Genomic DNA, 23,570 nt, shown 5'->3' with positions numbered 1-23,570 from the left:
CACACACGTATAGCCCAGAACGGTGTGTTACAGCATAAGTTCATTCCTAGCCATTGGGGTGCAGTCCTAACTGCAAGAGTGGCTCATCATGGCCGAGCTGGGCACTCTGTGAGGCATGTCTGATCTCTCTCAGACCACTACTTCCACCTAATGGTCTTTTATAAAAGAAAAATGGGGGAGATGCATGGAGCCATATTGGATTTGGGCCTAGCCGCTTTTTGACTGCATGGTTCAAAGTGACTAGGTGACTCTGGGCTGTTTGGCCACAGAGACTCACCCCTAAGATGACTGCCATAAGTCTTAAGATTGTTGGACAAAGCCTCTCCCATGAATTTACGGCACAGGAAGATAACATTCAAGGGATGCCTCAGCTCCCTTAGCAGATACCAGTTATCTCCTCAGTCAACACCCAGTGTCTCCACCACCTGACCTCATCGCCTGACTTCTTTGCCTCCAGCTATCACTGCCTATACCCTCATCTCCCCCTCCTTCATATTTCACAAAGGTCACTCCCCCTACCTGAAAGCCTTAAAAGCTGTAACGTTCATCCCAATAAACGAGACCTTGACAACAGAACTTTTGCTTGGTCTGCTTCTTCTCTTCACCCCCATTTTGGCCCACAGGTAGAAAGCCTCTTCGGGACCATGAATAACTGGGTCCCCGCTGGCGGGGACAAATTACTACTCAGAAACCCTTTATGGTGGAATATATCCTTCCCTCAGTACTTTTTTTGTAGTTTTCTTGGAAAAAAGGATATATATTGTTTCTGCAGAGGTTTGGATTGATTAATCTGGTTTTTTTTTTTTTTTCAGAATTGGCATATTTTTTGGAAGTTAGAATTTTTCAACAATTTTTGTGGGACAAATAAGATAATGAAGGAAATGATGTGTTTCAATCTACCAGAATCTAAGCCAGGAATTTTTATTTCTAGAGTATATTGCTTGAGCCATCTCAGGAAAAGATGAAGATGTCTCATATTTTTCTTTATTATTTTAGGTCTGAAATTGAACCTGGCATCCTATTTGTACTGGAATAATGATAATTCCATGGCACTGAGTATGTAAGACAAACACTTATTTAAAGTTATGAATATTTGTAGTATTATTCCCAACAAATTTAATTACTTTGGTATACATTAAAAGGTGCTCATTTCTCATTGCCTTTTGCTTATTTCTGGTTCTGGTAATTGAATCCTGGCACTTACAGGTCCTAGGTAAACATTCTACCACTGATCATTGCCTAGTTTAAAATACATTATGCCATGTATTATCACCCCAAATACAGTAATATAATTTTGGATATCTACATGAGTTACTTCTTCATCTCCCTTGTAACATCACCAAATCCACCTCTTAGCAACTAGAGCCCAGACTATGAGAACGTGCTGACTTTTGGGGCAGGGTTTCTGTGTGCAGCCTGGCATGCTGTCCAGAAATTCACTTTATAGACCACGATGTGCTTGAACTCACGAAGTCTGCCTCCTAAGTGCTGAGATCAAAGGCATGTGCCACCATCTCTGGCTCTAGAACATGTATTTTCTTAAAATGTGTTTTGTTTACCACTATATGCCTCAGACCACATAAAGGTAACATGAGTACAATAATATTCAGTAAACATTTGGTAAACATATAAATGAATTATTCCAAGTGTTCTGAGTTCAAAAATTTACATTACTAATTTATAATCTTCTCTAAAACTAAATCTAAATTCTGTCTTGCCACAGGAGAACTTTTAAAAAGAAAGAAAAATGCTGTATATAGTGTGGAAGAACAGTTCACGAAATATGCATTCTTTGTTTTATTTTTTTTAATGAAGTAATCCAGTAACAACATTTTTTCTCCATCATTACCATCTTTGTACATTTCTTTGATATTAAACTCTGGAGTTAGAGATTATGTAAGGATGAAAGTAAAGTAGAAAAACTAAAAAGTGTCAATGTTAACAGTAGCAATAAATAATGTTTTGCTAAAAGCTGGCTAAGAATAGATGGCACAGTCTATGTGGGAGTATGCAAATGATATGCAAATCAGAATCTAATTTTAATGCAAATGCTTATGTGGTCCGCCTAACTATTTCATGCACCTGGATAGAGCCCCTAGGAAAATTCTAACAGAGAGAAATGTGCTCTCAGCAATGTTTTAATGACTGGGTGGTTTGAAGAGCAGTGGGTACTACACCTGGCATGCATTATAAGGTCTGCTAGTCAGCTGCTGCAAACAAGCCCTGGTATATATGATACGGCTTTGCAGCTTTGGGAGCTACCAATCTGAGTTACACTTATCTTTATTTCACCTTCCACATGAACTGAGGCTGATTTCTTTCGGGTTACTAGGCTCTGTTTATCAGTTAATGCATCACTAAACACAGGAACACGTAAAAATTTGAGATCATGAGTACTAACTACTGAATGTTAGTGATCTCAACTAGACCCTGTGGTCATGTTTTACCACATGACCTGGCAGACAAGGTCACTTGCATCCACCTTGCAATATAAATTTTCTAAAATAAAGAAAAATTGGACAAAATTTTGTCCAATTTGCAGTTCTAAAAGCTTAGCAACAGTCAAGTTGACAGAAAAACCTTCAAAGGACATAGATGAGGGATGAAGCAGGCAAGGACTTTTTTCTTGTGACAGTGCCATGTGGTTTTTTAACCTTAAGAATGACAATTAAGAAAATCACTATCTTAGACTTTTTTATTATCATCAATCATCGACTTTCTTACCTTCATTGATTTTAATAGAAAATAAAATAAATAATATTCTTTGCAGTTATTTCAGGAGTTCTGATTTTGGTTGGTCTATTTTTAACTGATACATAGAAACAAAAATGATAGCAAATTCTTGGTACTATGTGATACTTCAGTATAATTATACATTATGGAATGTGCTATTTTAAAAGTTAAATTGAATTTGTTTCCAGTATTATATATACTTAAAGAGATTGTCCTGCCTCCCTCATTAGACTGCATACTGCATAGTCTACATGTTTTTGTTGAATTACTAGCCTAACAAAAATAACTTGGATGTTCCAAAGACAGAGAGAAAAAGAAAGGTAGTGAAGAAAGAAAAAAGAAGGAAGAAAGAAAGGAAGGAAGGAAGGAAGGAAGGAAGGACGGACAGCAGGCAAGTTGATGTGAGATAATTTTTCATATGGGAGAAATAGGAATTTTGAGAACAAACACCAGCAGCATTGGGCTAAGAGGATCCTAATTTTGAGGTAACTGTGTGAAAAGTAGTTTCCTGCCCTGATTCCGATCACAGAGCCAATTAATGTGACCTCGTTTCCAGGTAGAATATCCTGGTTCTCAGCACAGGGAAGCTGAAGGAATGTGACAAGAGGATGCACAGTATTGGCTACAGGTCTTAGTGCCCAAGCAGGATGTGCTGAACTGCAATTCCTTATTTCATTCTTAGGGATGTTATAATTTCAGAAGAGTTGCAGAGATATATAATTCTTAATTTGGAATCACGAGACAGTAAATGATTACAATGAAATAAGGTAAAAACATGAAATAATGAGTTCATAGGTACAGAGTGCCAAAGACTTCAATGGAAAGTCAATATGAATAAAGAAAAATGTTGAGAGGTGACAGGAAGAGAGTGGTTCGATGGTTAAGAGCACACTGCTCCTGCCAAGGACCAAATTCTGGTTCCCAGACCCTTGTACTCGAGCTTACAACCCCCTGAAACTGCAGTTGAGAGGACCTGACACCCTCTTTTGGCCTCTGTTGGCAACTGAATAACATGGCATGCACTTGCACAGACACACATTTGCATCAATTAAAATAAGTCTTTTTAAGACATAACTATATTTTTAAAGATAAAAAGTGTCAAATCTACAGAAAAAGAGCGAAACATAGTAGACACATAGGATGAGCATATTTAGCATTTACGAAATACAAGAATATAATACTTAATAAAATCACACCATGGTTGAAACTGCTCACATAGAAGACTTTAACTGTTCTTGTCTCTAAGCTAGAAAATGCAGGAAATAATAAATTAACTCCTGCTTCACTCTAATAGCCAAGTGCTACAAATATTTATTCTATAGCCTCATATTGTATATCTTAACTGTAAAATATATTTAAATTTAAAGAAAAAGAATATTTAAGTAAGAAGGTGAAATATTGATATAAATATATATCACACTGCCTATTAAATATATCTAAAGATAGTTTCAATGAGTTGAGCTATATATTTTAAGAAATTATCCAAATATATTGCTAGTGAAAAATGTTAAGTTCATAATGAAACTGAAGATGTCTAAACATGCCATGACATACATTTGTCAACAATAGCTAAATATAAAAAAAAATCCATAAATCTTTACAAAATCTGCTAGGCATAAAATGAACATCAAAGATAAATATTTCAAATAAAGCCAGGAAAAAGTAGAAGGAAAGAAAATGCAACGACCATAAATTTACTGTATCCAAAATTTAAATAAATGAAAAATATATAGAAAGAGATGATAAATAGATGAGAGTTAAATAGATGACAGATAGCACAACTTTTAGTTGTAATCAAAAAACTAACATCTAACAGAAATTTTAAAATTGAAATGTCACCTGGAAATTTAACCCGAGAGATTCTTCTGTGTAGCATGACAATCTGATTCTATCCCTAATCATGGTCCTGAAAGATGCCCAAAGGGAGACCCTTACTCAAGTCTCGGAAAGTCGCGGACCCCAGACACAGAGAGACCATTTTGGATGTAATACGCAAAGGCGAGGTGTATTACGGAGACCTATACACGTATCTCACGCAGGAGACAGAGGTGTCGACCCCGAGTGGCTGGGAGAAGGGCGTTTTAAAGGAAGAAGTCACAAGCTCCAGGAGATGAGGGGATGTCAAAAGGAAATACCAAAAATGTCACAAGGGGAAACTCTCAAAGTCGCAGGACTGTTCTTAAGACTCTAGGGTTTGAATGAGGGGAAGGTCAAGCATTCTCCTGAGAACAGATCCTGATTGTCCTTTAGGGTAAATGTTTGTCAGAGCTGATGAGGCATCTGCATCTGAAACACATCTGGTTAGGCTTGGCCACAGGTTTCCTGGAATGCTCTCTGCAGGACACAATGGCTGGAGGGCACAAAGGGGACTTGAACAAATGTCACAGCGGCAGAACAAAACCCATTACTCATTTACTCAGTCCTGTGATAAGTGGGAGGGTCGGTGTCTCTGAACCAGTTCTCCTGCATTTTTAACAATCTGCCTTCCTGAGTCAGATCCTGTTGCTGAGTTTTGAGATAATTTAAAACTCTATCTTTCAGTCCTTGTTCTAAAAAAAAAAAGTCAGAATCTGTGGGCCTACCCTTTGTCTGTAGAGAAGGAGCTCTTCTTGTTACTTGCACCTCCTAAAGTGTTGTGGCACAGTGCAAGAATCCATTACTGAGACACAGTGCATATTTTCAACATCCTTTAATTTTCCTTCTCATAAGATTTATGTGACAAACCTTTGGATACACAGACACAAAACAACCTGATTGCTGTATCTGATTACGGAACTTCCACTCTATGGCCCAGGAACACTTGTTAATAGTTTGTGTTTCAGATGAGGTATGGCCCAAGGAGTGATTTTCAGTAATATGTAGCTTTCCTACTTCCAATCTCACTTAATGGATATCATAATAGATAGAACAGAATGCCAGGAACCACTAACAGGGAGGCTGTTCTACTTCACACTTCAAATTTGTAGACGATGAACTTTTAAAACTTCTAATCTATAATTCATTATTTGTTCTTTCCCAGTCTTGATCTTCACTTTGGTTTCACCTACTTTCTCACAGGTTAGACTTTTGTATCATTTTGGTTGAGTTTTTATGACTTGTGTTGTGTCCTTGTTTCCCACTTAAGTCATTATTCAAATTGCAAGGTGTAGAGGAATTTTAATCCAGCAACATGGCTACTCTGGCAAAGGCTCGTGGTGTCCAAAGACCTTCTAGGTCTGTGTGATCTGGAGAGAATTCAGACCCACCACACCCCTTTCATCTCTGTGGAATATGAACACACCTTTAGTACATACCTTTATCCCAAACAATGGCATCTATTGAGGGGCAGACAAAGTGATAAGTCATAGAAAGATTTGCCAGGATGAATCAGAAATAGGATATGTCCAATTCTCACAGCAAAAGACAGGAAACGGAGGCTACTTAGGAGCAGTATAGGGAGAAAGTTCAGACAGTTCAGATCGGTGCAGTTCAGTTGAATATAGTTGGGCTCAGTTAAGCTCATGTAGTTCCGTTCTGTTCCATTCAGTTCATTACAGAGCAGTTCAGAGTCCAGTTTGAATCAGCCAGCTTGGAGAGGAGTATGAGTCAGAACAGCTGAGTTGAACCTGCCAGCCACGGTTAATCAAGAGAGAAAGGGTGAGTTTATTCAGCTGTAAGACTGGGATGCTGAACATTTTAGACCTGGATTAGCAGACGAAGCTGAAAGCTGAGGTCTGCAAGGTCCAGGCTTGAGAAGATGAGATTGTATGGAGGCTCCAAACCACATATTCACAAAGCTGAGGTACAGCTTTCATATCTTCCCTTCCTCTGATGAAACCAACATTTATTGCAAGGGTTCAAGCCAGTTATTCACAAGTGTCAAGTTCCAAGGAATTTTTCTCTTTAGTTGAAAATAAATTCTTTTCTCATCCAACCTATTATGATTCTAGTTCCTCCTCCTTCTGATCCTCACAGTTCCTTCCCATCTCTCCTTCTCTCTGGATCCACTTTTTTTTTCTATTTCTCGTTACAGAACAGGCTTTTAAAAGATAACAAGCAAACATGACAAAAACTATATAATAAGATAAAGCAAAACTATCATATCAAACCTGGACACTTCAACCCAACAAGAGGAAAAGTGTCCCAAGAGCAGTTCCAAGAGTCAGAGACCCACTCATTTTCAAGGTCAGGAGTCCCTTAAAAAACACTAAGCTAATAGCTACAAAGTATATGCAAATAGCTAGTCTTGCTTTTATTTTCTCTGTTGGAGTATAGGGTTTCTGGTTATGACAGTGGGTCTCAACTGTGCCACATGCGTCTCACAGCACTTTAACTCTGATATCTCCTTCTATTATCAACATAAATTATGCATCAAATGGTATTTCGGTCACTTCAAAAGCCAGGGCTTCTTCATGTTACTAATTTTCAGTTCCTGCATAGAGGGAGAATCACTTTGTACCTTTTGTGTGGCTGATTCTATCATGAGAACTCAGAATTCAGAGATCTTTCTCTGCGACTGAAGTCAACAACTCTTTCTCCCAGCAGTTCTGGAACACCAAAGAAGGTAAGGCGTTTGTGGATCTGTGTATCATAGTATATTTAGATCTCTTACACTCATTGGCACTGACTTTGTGGTACTGGAAAGAACAACAACAACAACAACAACAACACACACACACACACACACACACACACACACACAAGCACACACAAAACCGAATAACCAAAAATATGAAAACAAAACAACTTAAGGCCCACTGTGATAGTGCAGTGGATGACACTTGGTTCCAAGCCTGAGGACTTGACTTCAAGCTCTGGAAGCCATGTGATGGAAGAAAGAACCTACTCCTGCCGCTTGCTCTCTGACTTTCTCATAAAAGCTCTGGCATATTAAGTATGTACACACACACACACACACACACACACACACACACACACACACACACATACACCATGTGTTAAAAAGACGTACTATTTAAATCAGATTGTCTCATGTGTGGGAACTTTCTCTTAGGAGTTTGATTTCTTTTTATTCAAATTCAGTCTTCCTGGGAATAACCAATATTCTTAATGGGACCCATATACTAGGTTCATGTTCTCCTTTTCTTGTTTCATGCATAATGTATTCCATGAATTTTAAATCCCACAGAGATGGAATCTCTGTTTTAAAGACCTAGAATGGCACTGAAGAATCTCAAGGATAACTGAGATGCTTCCTTCCCGTCTTTCACAGTACTGGAAGTTTATAAGCAGGTTTATGGGACAAAATGTCATCAACAGGTATGCCTAACTGTGAACCCTGCCAGCTACACTAACAACCAGCATAGTAAGCTATGCCCATGAATGCAATAGTAGAATAATGTTATGAGAGTAACTAATAGATTTCTTTTATTATATAGTACTGGAAAGGCCTAATACCACAATCCTAGTCAAGAACCCACACAGGGGAATTCATAGATGGAAGGAGTTATCTATTTAGTATGATTTGGAGAAGTGGGGCATAGTACAAAAGTGTTCTTGTAATTCATATGTCTATATGCATGGATTAGAGTAACTCTCAGACCTAATCACAGAAGCTTCTCTGTATAGTAGACAGGCATTGATGTAGAAATTTACAAATATTACAGAGAATAAGTTTCTTTGAAGTGATAAACCAAAAATGGGTCATTCAATAGCACTCACACTCCTTGGGGTTTAGAAACCATCAAAAGAAGGAAAAAATGGGAAGATTATATGAACAGATTTTGGAGAAGGCCTGACAGAAACAGTTCTGGACTGCAGGTTTATTGTGGGGTCCCATGTCTGCTTCACCACAGGGCTCTCTGGCTGCTCACTTACCCCACACTGCCGCGGGGGCTGTCTGGTTCTCAGGTTCGTGAGCATCCAGGCTCCACAGCAGAGGAAGAGCTGAGAACAGAATGTGGACCCACCCGCGGGGCTGAATCTAGCCCAGGGCCAAGGGGAAAGAGAGGAAAGCTCCAGCTTGTCCCCGCAGAGGTAGTCCTTGACTGGATGGCTACGGGCTGCAGGGAGGCTCTCTTCCCGACATTAGATGGTGGCTCTGTTGGCAAAGGCTTTCTCTGTGCCTCCCCACAGTGGATCCTAATGAAAAGAAGTGGTCTGTGTTTTTAAGGTGATTATTGTCTTGGCGGAAAGTGGATAAGTGGGCCTGAGGTTAAATACCTCTTGCAAGGAAGAATGTCTTGGAAGAAAAGTTAATTGGCTAAGCCTCCAGGCCTTCAGGTACCTCTTTATAATGGAGATCTGTCCTGAGCCTACATGACCTGTGGTCACATCATCTACCTGTGGAAGGGCTTGGGGCATTGCCCTTATGTGACTGATGGATACAAACCTATGGAGGACTGCAGTTAGTAAACAGCCTGTTTCCTGGGAGTTGGGCAAATCACCTACCCTCCCTTTCAGGATCACTGGTTCAAGCCTTCTCAACTAGGAACCAGGGTGCATTTCACTGTCCCTCACTGGACATGACAAGGCCATTGCACACTCTGAACAAGCCATCTGGCTTTCCCATGTGGAGTAGAAAGGATCGCAAGCCCAAAGCCTATCTGAGGATCTATTAACAGTTACTTGCTGATAGGAAAGGCAGGAAGTGGGAGAAATTGGAGATTCAGATTTCCTTGAAAGTGTGGTTCCTTGTTGACCTCAACCATGAGTATATGGGCAGCACAAATTGGACTTGGTGGATCATTTAAACATTAAAAAGAAAGAAGCTAAGCTGAAATTGAGAGGAAAATGAGGGAATAAGTGTCAGACGCTAGGAAAAGGAATGAGGTGTGCACATGATGAAAATTATAATGTATGTATGTTGATTGCTTTGTGAATTCTTTGTTCCCTTAAAAGGGGTGGCCCGACCAGGAGTAGATCACATTACTCAGGTAACGTCAGGTGAAATCTTTGTCAAGTAAAGGCTAGAACCTGTGATTGGGCAGTGGAAAGAAAAGGCAGAGCCGAAAGTTTTAGAGAAGGGAGAGAAGGAGAAAGAGGGAGGAGAAAATGGAGGATGAGATGGAGGACAGAGGGAGAAGATGTAGGAAGAAGAGGTTGAAGATGGAGCAAACCCAAATGGCCTGGAGGAGCCACAGGTAGCTAGGGATTTCGTAGCTGGGCAAGAGAGTAGTGTAGGGTATATTTGCCCACTCTAGGTGTGCAGCTTGTACTTATATTGAGTTGTGTGTTTACACTGGCATTTGGGGTTTGGAGATTTGCCCTTAGAAGTCTGACTGCTAAAATATAAGTCTCCATTTTTTTCATTTCTTGGGTCTAAGGGGAGCTGAGTGAGTGGTAGCTGGTGTTCTGCAGGTCAGCCACAGGAAGTGGATGCTCTGAGAAATGTGAGCAGTATCTTCAGCCATTTCAGGTGAAATTGGTTTGGTTAGTTTAGCAAACTAGTTGAGGGAACCAAGCAAGATGGCCACATGGAGCTAACACTGTGCAGGGTGGGCAAGACCTCTGATGCCAGTGCACAACCAGATTTAGCACGGGTACATTTTATGATTACACACAACATGTATGCATGTCTGAAGCTTGCAAATTCTAGGATATCAATAACTAATTAATTTTCACATTCACAAAATGAATTCTTTATCAATCATATTCCAATTTTCAGCTCCTCCTCAAAAATAAGGAGAGTTCTTGATGATTACAACACACTCCTTCCTACATAGAGATGCATCATTGTGCTTTATTTTATCCCAGCTGCCAGGCCATATGTATAAAATGCATTTAGTGATTTTAGAACTGTGTCAGTGAACTGTCTCCCAAGGTCTATTCTCTTCTTTTACACCTGTAAAAGAATGTAGCCAGGACCATTTTAATAGACTGCATGGATGCCAAGATTAAGAGTACTTTGCTCAGTGTTATTTTCATAAGGTATGGTCTTTTGACAAGTCTCTAGTTCAGCTTCTCTTCAACTTTTTTTTGACTTGTAACCTTTTTTTGCCCAAGAAATTTATATGATCTTAGGTATATAGGCATATAAAGTAGGTATACAAATCAAAACTTAATTAAAATAAATCATAAAGATATATTTCTAGGTGATTCTTTGATTTACACATGCTTTATCATCTACTAAAGATAAAAAGTTATCTTGTATCTAATGAAGGCCTTGAGAAGACGGACTCTTCTACACTGGGTGAAACTTCAAAGGCCAAAGCCAGAGTGACACACTTCCTCCAATAAGGCCACACCTCATAGCAATACTAACCCCCTATTCAAATTATATTCAAACCAACACACACACACAAACACACACACATACACACACAGAGACACACACACAATTTCTAACCTGTTACAGCCACTCCCTTATGGGGCAATCTTTTCTTCATAATTCAACCAAATCTGATACTGTACACGGTTTGTGAACTATTCTATATGCTATTTAAAGTCTGACTTTCTCAATCTCATCAGCCCTAAATCTTCTCTCTTTGTTTCCTCTGTCCCTCCTACATCCAGTACAGACTTGCTTCTTCATCCCTTACATTTGTTGATGTATAGTTAATTCTCCCTGGGGGTCTATACAGCCAGCGACAGCTTTGGCATCTTTAGTCTTCAACTCAAATCCCACAAACACCATTCCCCTCGTACTGCAGTTGTCCACTGGACACCAGCTCTCCTGGAGCCATGACACAGCTTTTCTTCTCTTCACAACTGAAGACACTGTGAGCCAGGGTTTGTTTTCTGCCAGGTCTGGCATGGCTGCACAGGGGAGGTATGACATAGTTCCTGTCCCTGGCGCATCGCCAGGCCAGTGATCCTAGGACCCCCCACCTGGCTAATGATTGTGTTTCCCCAAAGTAGATTTCTGTCTTTACTACTCTACTTTCAATCTTTCTGTCTGGGGACTATACTTCCTCCACTACTCAGAGCTAATCATGCTGTAGTGAATGACACAGGTGCAGTTTTCTGGAATGAGGCTGTGGAGGATGAGGAACAGGCTCTCCACGTGGCTTTCAGGGTCATGGGGAAGGATCTAGACAATATAATCATAAGAGCCATAGAAGTCTACATGGATCTTCTTGGAAATGGTTCATTGATGGATTTGGTGTTGATTTTTGGAATCACAAGAAAGCACACATACCCTCTGGTCCAACGACTGTTGCATTGATTAGTCCGGATGAATTTGGAGAAATCAAGAGAGAGTGATTTCAGGAAGAGTGGGTATAGGTAGAAAATATAGGAATTTTTATATAATTTAGAAATAAATAGTATTAGAAAAAGAGTGCATGGGGTTGGGGATTTAGCTCAGTGGTAGAGCGCTTGCCTAGCAAGCACAAAGCCCTGGGTTCGGTCCCCAGCTCCGGAAAAAAAAAGAAAGAAAAAAAGAAAGAAAGAAAGAAAGAAAGAAAGAAAGAAAGAAAGAAAGAAAGAAAGAAAGAAAAAGAGTGCATGAGGCTATGGAATTGCTATGATAAGGAAATGAAGATTAGAAAAGTAAAAGATGATGTAGAAGCATATAAAAAATTAGTACTTTGATTTTCTAGCTGATTGAAGAATTTAAGATAATAACATGAAAAGATATTAGACAGATGTTTACCTTACATAAATTCAAAACTTTGGAATCATTTTAATTTTTAAAGTTTGTCATTTTTCTATTCTTACATAGAAGCAGTTACTAAAGACTGCTTTCTGCTGTACCAAAACACTAGAGGAGCTGTGGCCAGCTACCCATGAAGAAAAGGATGTGTAAACATATAAGCCAATGTGCTGCTGTTCTGTGCTTGATTCTGCTCTAAGGAAATAGGCTGGGACCATTGATGTGGGACTTATAGAGTTTATGTAAATCTAAGAAGTCTTTTATTTTAATTGGATATTTTATATTTTTATTTACATTTCAAACTTTATCCCGTTCCCAGTTTCCTGGCCATAAACCCCCTATACTATTCCCCTTTGCTTCTTCCATAAGGGTGTTCCCCCTCCCCAGAAACCTCCCCTTCCCGCCCACCCCCAACATTCCCCTACACTGTGGGGTAGCCTTGGCAGGACCAAGGGCTTCTCCTTCCATTGGTGCCCAACAAGACCATCCTCTGCTATATATAAAGCTGGACCCATTGATCTGTCCACGTATAATCTCTGGGTAGTGGTTTAGTCCTTCGGCGCTGTGGTTAGTTGTTATTGCTGTTCTTATGGGGTTGCAAGCCCCTTCAGCTCTTTCAATCCTTCCTCTAATTCCTCCAACAGTGACAGCTTTCTCAGTTCAATGGTTTGCTGCTAGCATTCACCTCTATATTTGACATGCTGTGGCTGCACCTCTATGAGACAGCTATTATCAGTCTCCTGTCAGCTTGCAATTCTTAGCTTCATAAATCTTATCTAGTTTTGGTAGCTGTATACCCATTTGGGGCAGGCTTTGAATAGCTGTTCCTTTAGTTTCTGCTCCAAACTTTGTCTCATATCCTCTCCCATGAATATGTTTTATTCTGCCTTTTAAGGACTGAAGCATCTGTACTTTGGTTGCCCTTCTTGCCCTTCATGTGGTCTGTGGATTGTACCTTGGGTAATTCGGGATTTGGCTAATATCCACTTTCTGTATCCATTCCTCTGGTGAAGGGCATCTGGGTTCTTTCCAGCTTCTGCCTATTATAAATAAGCCTGCTATGAACATAGTGGAGCATGTGTCTTTGTTGTATGTTGGAGCATCTTTTGAGTATAAGCCCAGAAGTATAGCTGGGTCCTCAGGTGGAGAAATGCTCAGTTTTCTGGGGAACCTCCAGACTGATTTCCAGAGTGGTTGTACCAGTTTGCAATCCCAGCAAAAATGGAGGAATGTTCCTTTTTCTCCACATCCTCAATAGCATCTGTTGGCACCTGAGTTTTTTATTTTAGCCATTCAGACTTACCTCTCTCTTGGTTTTGTTGCAAGGAGATTACTTTCATGCTTCTTCTAGGGTGTAGTTTCCCTCCTTGTTTTGGAGTTTTCCATCTATTATTCCTTGCAGTGCTGGATTTGAAGAAAGATATTGTGTAAATTTGGTTTTGTCATGGAATATCTTGGTTTCTCCATGTATGTTAATTGAGAATTGCTGGATATAGTAGCCTGGGCTGGCATTTGTGTTCTCTTAGGGTCTGTATGACATCTTCCCAGGATCTGCTGGCTTTCCTAGTCTCTGTTGAGAAGTCTGGTGTAATTCTGATAAGTCTGCCTTTATATGTTACTTGACCTTTTTCCCTTACTGCTTTGAATATTCTTTCTTGTTTTGTGCCTTTTGTGTTTTGACTATCATGTGACAGGAAGAATTTCTTTTCTGGTCCAATCTATTTGGAGTTCTGTATGCTTCCTGTATGTTTACAGGCATCTCTTTCTTTAGGTTAGGGAAGTTTTACTCTATACTTTTGTTGCAGATGTTTACTGGCCCCTTAAGTTGGGAATCTTCACTGTCTTTTATACCTATTATCCTTAGGTTTGACCTTCTCATTGTGTCCTGGATTTCCTGGATTTGGGGTTAGGAGCTTTTTGCATTTTCCATGATCTTTGACAGTTGTGTCAATGTTTTGTATGGCATCCTCTGCCCCTGAGATTTTTCTCTTCTATTTCTTGTAGTCTGTTGGTGATGTTTGCATTTATGACTCCTGATCTCTTTCCTAGGATTTCTATATCCAGGTTATCTCCCTTTGTGCTTTCTTATTATTTCTATTTCCATTTTTAAATCATGGATGTTTTTGTTCAATTCCTTCGCCTGTTTGCTTATGGTTTCCTGTAATTCTCTAAGAGATTACTGTGTTTCCTCTTTAAGGTCTTCTACTTGTTTACCTGTGTTGTCCTGTATTTCTTTAAGGGAGTTATTTATGTCCTTTTAAAATCTATCATCATCATGAGATGTGATTTTAAGTCCACATCTTGCTTTTCTGGTGTCTTTGGATATTCAGTATTTCCTTCGTTGGAAAAACTAGGCTCTGATGATGCAATGTAGCCTTGATTTCTGTTGTGTAGGTTCCTGAGCTTGCCTCTCCCCATCTAGTTGTCTCTGTTGTTAGCTTGTCTTGCTGTCTCTGACAGTGGCTTGACCCTCCTGTAGGCCTGTGTGTCAGCACTCCTGTAGACCTGTTTTCTTTCAGCTGGATCAGGGAACAGAGAGCTGCTCCTGGGTTTGTGTGACCAGAAGCCTCCAGGCAGGTTGCTTGGCACAGAAGAGTTGGTCCTACCTCTGCTCAAGTTTGTAGGCGCTCCTGACAACTGGCTTTCAGTTCTAGACACAGGACAAAACTTGAAGGGTCTTGCCCCTTACTGCCTCTAAGTCCCTGTGCCCAAAGTACACAGAGGGCACTAGGCACGGTCCTCTTAGGTCAAGAATGTGGGCAGAAGTAGTCATCACCTCTGAGCTCTCAGGATTGCCCGCACTGCTGAGTGTCCTGCTCTTTCCTCCCTGGGATTGGGGTGCAGGGAGCTGTGGGACACATTCAGTTCAGTTCCGGGTGTGGGCAGAAACCAGCAGAATCCTGCTGCTGACTGCTCATATAATCCTGTATCCAGAGGCCGCTCTTAAGAATCCTTGATAATTACTCACAATGATCAAAGCATTGATGATTGCTTTAGTGAATAAAAGACTGAGTTCAGGCTCTCTAACAGGGGAGAAGGCAACAGCATGAGAAGATGGAGGAATTAAGAATTCACCTGAAAAATAAAGAATATTGAGAATTGTCACAGAACAGAGAGAGTACCTAAACTAGCAGCTTGTATCTCCTACTGATTCTGAGTCATTACTGAATCAGTGCTGTTCCCATTATTGCCTTTCTTGGGATCCTCTTCACACTGAGGCAGGACCTTGACAGTTTTGTGCAAATTGTGTTCTAATTGTTCCTACATTGGAAGGATTTGTACATTTCTTAAAAGTTTATCTTCTTGTCTAGGATGGATGAAGTAATGTACGAGGAAAGCAAACGAAAGAACATTTATTGAACATAGACAAATGACTAATATAAAAGTGTCAAGAACATTTTCTCTCTGACTCATACTCCAGCTAAACATCTTTGAATGGTAGCATGCTATCCTTGTTGGCACATAGACTTGACCTTCTCTGGCCACCTTGTCTGAGATACTCTTCAATTCCCCATACAAATGTCTCTATTATGTTCGGTAGCATCAGTAGGACAATAAAAAGGTATGCCCTTACCTCAGTCCCAGAACAGAGTGTCCATTATCATTAATGATGATCATAACCTGAGAGAAGAGTCAATTGACCTCTTAGCATACGCCCTCTGGCTACATAATCATGCTTCCCCAGGGACTTGGCTTGCATTTGGTAGGACAGGATTAATTCGGCATAAAAAATATTCTCTGGCCTACTTGAACTTTAAGTAGAATACAAAATGACCTACTTTGACAATATATTTAACTTTTCTCACAGTTGTTATTTTTCCCAACTCTTTGTTCATTACCTTGCCAAAGTGACTGTGTGAAAAGATTCTTAAGCTCTACACTACACCTATACCAGAATGTTAATTTTTTTAACAGCACAATATTGTCGAGAAACAGCCACAGCAGGAAGTAAGCAGAAAATTAGTATTAGCAAGAAATGGAGAGTGAATCTGAAATGAAGATGGCAGAAACAGATTACTTTAAATTTATTTTCTGATCTAAAGATATGCCAAGACACTTAAAGAAAATACCATTTATAACATGAATGATCAATACTTCGAAAAAATCAAGCTGGCTTTACACAGAGACAGCACACATCCACCCTACTGGATAATCTAAAAAGAAAATACAGGGACATAGCAGGTACCAGCACATACCTTTAAAGTACATACCTTTAATGCAAGCATTCAGAATGCCACGGCAGAAGGTTGATGATGCATTTGAGACTAGACTGGACAGTGCAACAAAAACTTGTGATACTGGGAGAAAACAAAACAAAACAAAACAAAACAACAATAACAATAACAACAACAAAACACCTAAGAAATTTCACCAGTTTTTTGTGTACTTAAAAATATCTCAAGTTAGAAATATTTAAGGAACCTGTAAAGCTGGACTTGGTGGCACCAGCCTGAAATTCAGCAAGTTCAAGACCACTACAGGCAACTTAGCAATATTACAATTTCAAATGGAAAGGCACTGTATATAGATCAAAGTGGAGTGCCTTGGGCTCTACATTCAATTCACAGTCGAAAAGAAACCATCAATGGAAAGAAAATTCTTTAAAGATGTTACATCTTATAGACTTGCTGTGGTTCAATTTAAGTGGATCAGCACCCCATAATTAAACAGTTCTATCTTGAATGTGTTAGAAAAATTAGAAAAAGCCAAGCCTACTCATTTCACGTTCTATATCTTTACCTTATCAAAATAAATAAAACCTTTCAAGTGGATAAATTTCTTTTGTACAGTTCTCTGGGCAATGCTAGATTTATACTGGACAGTCAATAAATGGATTAAATTATACTAATAATATGATGGATTAAATTATATTTAGGATTATGTGGCATAAAGTTGTGTATGTGTGTGTGTGTGTGTGTGAAAGAGAGAGAGAGAGAGAGAGAGAGAGAGAGAGAGAGAATGTATGTAGAGACTGGTGGTCAAGGTCCCCTGTATTCCTTGCTTTTTCTCCATCTTAATTTTTTGCACGATTAATCTTCATTTTTAAACTGCATTTATTTTTCTCTCATATATTACATCCCAACTTCAGTTTCCTCCTCCCTCTCCCCTCCTAGTCCCACTCTCTCACCAATCCACTCCTGCTCAGTGTCTCCTCAGAAAACACAGGCCTTACATAGATCAAGTTGTAAGACTAAAGAGCTCCCTTTATATTGAGGCTGGGTAAGGCAACCCAGTAGGGAAAAAAAAGTAAAAAAAGCAGTCAAAAGAGTCAGAGAAAGCCACATACTCTTCCTCTCTCACTGTTAATAGATTCTGCCTGTGCTCGGGACTATACACTACAGGACCCTACCTGCCCTTGGTCGTTTGGAGGTGAGGTGGCATGGACTAAATGACACAGACTCTGGAAGCAAGCTCCTGTAACATCCTCCACCCAGGTCCCATTGTTCCCAAGAAAGCATCTCTTCTAAACAGCATTTCCTGATTGGTTGGCATTGTCTTTGTCAGCAATCCTTGGTCTCTCAGGCAGTCTTCAATTATGTCCTCCTACAGGAGATGTTTCTGTGGATGGGCTGTGTGTCCCCTAGCATTATGTAGGGGTGGCCCCACAGTTTCTGATACACTTCCACCCTTGTGTTTTTAGATTTTGACAGCCTAGTGGGAGCCAGGGTACCATTGTTGAGCCCACCTAGGAGGATACCCAGTATACTGGACTGTGTCTGTCCTAATTTGTCCTGTCTTCCAGAATCTTACCCTTCATTGATTACCAGCCATCAAACAGATATCACTCCAGAGACACGTCACACAAGGGGAGATGAGGAACAGCCTATATTGTGGTCTCACAGATCTCTGCCATCCATGATTTGATCATTTCCTTAGGGGTGCCGCAACAGGGATTTTCGAGAGACATCAGCACCTTGAGGGTCATCTTATTCATGAAACACTGCCTGGAGGTATGCTGTGTGAGACACCTAGACAAAGTAATTATTAGCATGACAATTCCTCCCATCATAGCATAAGTGACTATCCATGAGGGGACAAAGAGTCTTTTAATATCGTCCCACATTTTTCCCACGAATCTTGCATGTAGGGAGAGCACAGATACCTTTGTCCCATTGAGGTTGGCTATATTTTCCCTTAGAATAGTTGAAGAATTTGCCTGGCCAGGTACCTTTAAGATATTGAGTCAACTGTTGTTGGGCTTCAGTGGGTGTTATGTACCTGATTAGGGGTTCGGCAAATTGAGTGAAACCTGGGGTTACATGCCAATAGAGACATGTCCCTAACAAGGGCCAACTCTTCTGCCAGTAAGTCAACCTGTTGTTGTAAAATATGGATGCCATGATAAAGATGTGCCTGTAGAGTCTCCGTTGACTTAGAGACTACAGAATTGCCAGTATCCACTGTAGTGGCTGCTTGGGTCAAGGCAACAGCAACTGTTGTCGCCCTGTCAATGCCTGGACTGATGGCCACAGTGATGGCAGCTGTAATATAAAAATTCCTCTTTCCCCATTGTAGAGGTTCTAATTGTGTCTGGACCATCAGAATGGTGGCATGAAAGTGAGTAGTATTTACCACAGGCATCCAAATGGTGGGCAGGTTGCCTCATCAGGATAGATGTTGTTGAATACCCCGTCCAGCAGTTGATCAGGAGACATTTCTCATTAAGTCTGTCTATGATATTGGAGGTATTGGTGACCAGAAAGAAAATAGGGAGGTCAGAAACAGACTGGGGTGGCTTTCCAGTCAATCGTCACATTCATGGGGGTTGCTTCAGCCCATATTTTTGCTGACTGGTTTATATGGATATATGTTCCATTAAAGAGACAGTCACTTTTTTATAGTAAGAGGGTATAAATCATGACAATTAGAGAAGCCACATGAACATCAGTTACTCATAATAGGGTCATATCAGAATCTAATGGGGTCCCTGCTAACAGGATTCCTGTTAACATAGGTAAACCCCCGCATGCCAAGTGACAATATCAGGTAGTTTTCAATGAATTTTAAACCTAGTGCAGGCTGGCAGTGCTCCCAATGTTAATTTACCATTGGTGGCAAAGCAGAGAATTTCTTCTGTGGGCCCAGTGTCTTCTAATCATCATGTAGTAGTGACTAAGTCCATGAAGGGCAAACCCAAACTCACATTGGAAGAGAAAAGAACAAGGTAGGCCAAGGAGTTAACTGCCACAGGCAAAAGAATGGGGGGCAGGGACCAAAGCCCAAAGCTCATCGGACCTCACAGGCTAAAGGAAAATTAATCAAAACAGTAAGTACATTATGTCTCCACAAACTGGTTTTCTGGCTCCTTCATTGCCCCTGGTCTGTAGCCAGGCGAACATCTCTTGGGGCACTGCCCATATTAGCACAGTTGCATCTTGGGGGAAAACACAAGCATAACCTCATCGCTTTGTCAGGAGTGGGCAGTTACCATTGAGAGGTTATTGAGTCCCTGTATCTAAACAACAGGAGGGGAGTGTTCATTGGCAGGAATGCCCAATGTTTGTAAGTAGGGTTCAGCCCTTTCTCATTGAAGGAGAGCAAGTTCACATGGAACAAAACCTCCACCAAGGCTAGGTGTGGATCTCTTTTGGATTCTGAAGAGGTGACCTGACCTGAGCAAGTGTTTCCTTGAAGGTGCAGTTTGTTCTTTCTACTATTACATGGCCTTGAGGATTACGAGGTATCCCAAAGGAATGGCTGATCCTCCATGAGGATAGGAAGACACTGAACTGCTGAGATGAGAAAGCAGGTCCATTTTCAGTCTTGAGTGTCCACTACCAGCATTGTTGATTTCATGGCTTTAATAGCATGAGAGGCCTCTTCACTTGTCATGGCCACCAAGTATGTATGTGAAGACTGAGCATGTATCAACAACATGTACATATCGAAGATTCCCGAAGGTTAGGTAATGGGTAACATCAATTGCCCGACTGCAATGCGGAGTGGACCTCTAGGGTTAACTCCTGATCTGCTAAGAGACCCCAATAGTGCAAGAGGCACTCAGGTTGCTCAGGACCTTGCAAGATGTTTACATTGTGACATAGGCAATTTGGGCAAGAGCTTATGTAAATTCTGAGGAGAAAGGTGAAATTGCTGGTGTGACATTCTGTCTTGTTCTAGCAATTCCAGATCTACAGCCATAATAAGGGCATCGAGTCTCTCATTTCCTTCTGCTAGTATGCCAGGTAATTTAGAATTTGATCTTATGTGTGAGATGAACCATGGCTGTGCCCTATTCTCTAGAGCCTTCTCAATAAGAACCCCATATCAGGCTTTATTAGCATCAGAAAAGGTCAAAGGTTAGAGCTAGATATGCTACGGGGTTTAACTGTAATTGGCAGCTGGGAAAAAACTGTAAGACACTTGTCTGGTGGCATGTGATTATCCAACAAGCCTGTGAACCCTGCCACCATTTCTTGAAAGCTGATGTAGCCTGATCATAACGATTAAGAATATTGTAAGGAGAATGGTAGAATTATTTTGTCTGGTTCCCTTTTATAAGTTCTCTTTACTAAGCCTCTCACCTTAAGGGCAAGGCAGAAGGCAATGTCAAACTTTGGGGTAACCTTAAGTAAATTAGAGTGGGCCTGGTACAACCACATGAAGGGCCCATTCTGCCACAGCACTTCTAGGACGCCTCTCAAGGGACCACAGAACTATGTCCAGGAGGGGTTTCCCTAGATCATGTCTTTCCAGAGTTGATACAGAAAGGAGCATCATAACTTTCTGCTTTAGGTTGCTAGCTTCTAATATTAGTTTAACCTTGGTGGAGGGGATGCTAGGCCTTTCTAAGAGAGAAAAGAGGTGCCTCATCTCCTGGTCCAGAATAGTCAGAAAAGGTTTGAGCCTGTTAACAGTTCCACACAATTGCTGTAGTTCTTCGGGGGAGTAGAATGTTACTACAATGTTGAGGGCCAGGAGCTTAATCTTGTCAGAAATAGAAAAGCCCAGAAAGGCATATGGGAGAAACCCTCTGAATCTTCTCAGGAACTTCTCAACTTCAAGTTGAGTTTTTCTAAGTTAAGCAACAATTGAGAGGAGTGAAGATCAGGCAGGTTAGTGTGTACAAGCACAATACCATAGATGTAATGGATTACAAGAACATCCCTGGGGAATTCCTGTATGGATTTAGCAAATATAGCTGACAAATTGTCAGGCTATTTTTCATGCACTGAGGCAGGACTGTCCACTGATATCTTTTAGGTTTATTAATATTAGGCTCCCATACTGTGAAGGCAAAATGGCATCTATCCTGTGAAGCCAAAGGGATCTGAAAAAAGCAATCCTTAATATCTAGAGTCACCACCTGGTATTAGGGTGGGACAGCACCAGGATAAGGCAGTCCCACTTGAGTGGTTTCCATTTTTTTCATGTCCTCATTAATGTCTCTCAGATCCTATACAAGCCTATATTTCCCTGGCTTCTTTTTAATGACAAATATTGGAAGCATTGCGTCTGCAGGTCAAGGGTTACAAATGACTCAAAGCTAATTGTTTCAAGACCAGTTCCTTGAGAGCAGAAAGCTTAGGTTCCAAAATGGACCACAGGTACATCCAAATACCAGCTCCAGACAGTCAGGCCAATGGTATAGTGTTAGGTACCTTGATATCAATTGGCACTGGGTGGGCAGTGACCAATAGAATTGAGACCTTTGTGGTCTAGTTTATCATGTTGTATTACATCATCAAAAGAAGGGTACAATCATCCACAGTAAGGACTACACCAGTGTCTTCCAGAATATCTCTTTCCCAAAGGTTTTGGGGAACAGCAGACAAAACAGGGGTAAAAGTTCCCTGACTACTGTCCAAATCCTGTCAACAGACAAATCATGTAGTCATTTCGTGGCCTATTGGTCTTCAACTCTTTAATGGAGGAACCAGGCTGGAATCTGAAACTCAATTATTTATTTATTTTTTTATTAGAGTAACATCTGCCCCTGTGTCAACCAACCCTTAATGGTTATACCACCTAAGTATACAGTCATTATCAAGGAGTGAGGAAACACAGGTAAGGGCCAAAAGACTCCTGGCTAAGCAGGGGTCCCTCTTACTTGCAGGGCTGAGGGGTGTCCCTTTTGAAGTTTAAATTGCCTTCCTGCTTTTGAGAACAATTCTTAGCCCAATGGAAAACTTTGTTACAATGAGGACATCTGCTCTTGGGCCTAGCTGAGGCGCAGTCCCATCTGAGGTGATCAGGCTTGCCACAGCCCCAACAGGTACAACAGGCAGCACTTCAGGGGTAGGACATGTCCTCAGTACATGCTCCATGACCAAGGCATCAGTGCAGGTGATCAAAGATGCAATGGGGCAACAGGATATGTATGAATAACATCATTCCTTAAGGCTGCCACGGCATTGAAGTTAAGAGCATTAAGGCCCTCCTGTGCAAGCTGCTGGATGAGCATGTCTCTGGTTGGTTCAGCATCAACCTGCCTTACCACTGCCTCAGTCACATGGGAGAAGTTCATGAAGGACTCTCCTGACTGCTGGACAAGAATGTGAAAGTAAGCAGAAGGGTCCTGAGGAGTGCAAGCCTTAAAGTCCTTAAAGGCAAGATCAGCAACCTGGTTAAAGTAATCCTGAAATTTAATACTGGCCTGAGTTAATGTATGCCCCATGTCCAGTAAGCATATCAAAAGTAACATTAGGATTATATTCCAAATTAATCCTAGCCTGATTCTCAACCAAATCATGATACGCAGACCTCCAAGACACACAGTGGGGTTGCGCACCACCTTAAGGTGATTACCCCAATTGTACCAGCTTTGCGAGTTTATGGCTCATTGCTTCAGTACGTTTTCAAAATAAGGGGAATCTGGGCCAGTGTCCTTGGCAGCTTTTTTGATTAGTGCCAAGTCTGCCAGAGGAGAGGGAATCCAGGGCCTAGTTACAGCATCAGGGCCAAGATTGACAGGGAAAACCTCAAGATATACCTGAGGAGAATAAGACCCCTGGGTCGGAGGCAGTTAAATACCAGCATAGCAGGAGCGACAAACACAGGAGTGATTACTGGAAGGCAAAATTCCCCCAAATCACACCAGAGATAAGCTGAGGATACCTCTGATGGGGAGGGAGCAGAACAGCTAGTGAGTGAGGGGCCTGGGACATCATCGCTGGAAGATAGCTTGGAGCCTGACAGCCAGAGGGCTGGAGCAGAGTCGCCCTCACCCTTATCCTCATCGCTGAACTCATTCTGTTTGCCCAGAGAAAGTGTGCGGGGTCAGTAATGCAAAGGTAAATATTAGCCTGATTCTGGCAGTGTTTGTTATGGGCAGCCATCACTTCCTCTGGGGAAGAACTGT

The sequence above is a fragment of the Rattus norvegicus genome, chromosome 6, assembly GCF_021556685.1.
Source record: "Rattus norvegicus strain SHRSP/BbbUtx chromosome 6, alternate assembly SHRSP_T2T, whole genome shotgun sequence".
Classification (NCBI taxonomy): Eukaryota; Metazoa; Chordata; class Mammalia; order Rodentia; family Muridae; genus Rattus; species Rattus norvegicus.
The sequence above is the reverse complement of the archived record's forward strand: the minus strand, read 5'-3'. Positions refer to the sequence as shown.